The sequence below is a fragment of the Fonticula alba genome (genome assembly GCF_000388065.1).
Source record: "Fonticula alba strain ATCC 38817 unplaced genomic scaffold supercont2.6, whole genome shotgun sequence".
Taxonomy (NCBI): Eukaryota; order Rotosphaerida; family Fonticulaceae; genus Fonticula; species Fonticula alba.
In genome coordinates, this window is record NW_009242976.1 from 2335964 (window position 1) to 2337142 (window position 1179).

The following is a 1179-nucleotide window of genomic DNA, read 5'->3' on the forward strand; positions in this document are numbered from 1 at the left end:
GGGGGAGGGCCCACCGGTGGTGGCTCCCCCCCGTTGGCCACCTTGCAGGTGCGCGCACCCGCGAGCACAAAGGGGGGGGGATGGGCGCCGGGCGGAGCGAACGCACACGCGCCAGGGGAACACGGTGATCGGGCGCGCCCTGGGGGCCAGGGCGCACAGCCCGGTGAGACCGCCGGCCCCCGGCGCATGTGGGAGAGTTCGCCCGGGCCGCCGGCCGGGGGGGGGCATCTGGCCGGGGCCGGCCGGGCGTCCGCAGATTGGGCTGCCGAAGGCAAGTGGGCGCACACGGGCCGGCAGACAAGCTGGCAGACAAGCCGGCAGACAAGCCGGCAGACAAGCCGGCAGACAAGCCGGGCGACAAGCCGGGCGACAAGCCGGGCGACAAGCCGGGCGACAAGCCGCGAGCGGCCCGCACGCTGGGGGGGGGGGGGGGGCCGGGCCGGCCGGCCGCCGACCGCCCCCCCGGCCAGCTCACGATTTCACACCGGCGCCCCTCCGCCCCTGTGGCGTGGCACGGGCGCAAGCGCGCGCCCCCCCCCCCTCTCCCCTGTCCGCGCGCGGCCAGTGTGCGGCCGCGCCGCGAGGCCCGCAACTTATCTTCCCCCGCCCGGGCCGTCCCCCAGGGAACGCGCTTTTGGGGCGCCCGGCACGCACGCACGCACATTAGACCGCGACATTCACGCCTCTCGACGGCGCCCGGGAGAGCGGCGAGGGGGGGCTGGCCTCCGGCCGCGTCACCGTAAAGGTCCCTTGCCGAAGTGTCGCGCCGACGGCCGGCGGGCATTTTCACGAGCGCCCAGGGTCGCGAGCGCGCCCGCGTCCGGCGGGGGGCGGGGCGGCCGGGGGGGGGGGGGGGGGGGGGGCCACACACGGCCCGAGGACGCAGGGCACACCTATCTCACGCCCGGGGGCGGCTCGCCGGCGCGCGATACGCCCGGGGAGATCCCGGCGCATGGGTGTGAGGGCATGCGCGCGACTCCGGGGCCGGGGCGCCGGAGCCCGGCCCCGGAGGGAGAGAGAGAGAGAGAGATAGCACGGGACCGGGGGCGGCGGCGCCGCCGCGCCGGCGGGCTATCTTCGCCCGGCTTCTGCGCGGGCGTCTTGTTTTTGTTTTCGTCCCGCTCGCCTTCGGCGCGCATACAAACACGGGAGAAGGGCCCCGGGGGGCCGGGCGCGGGG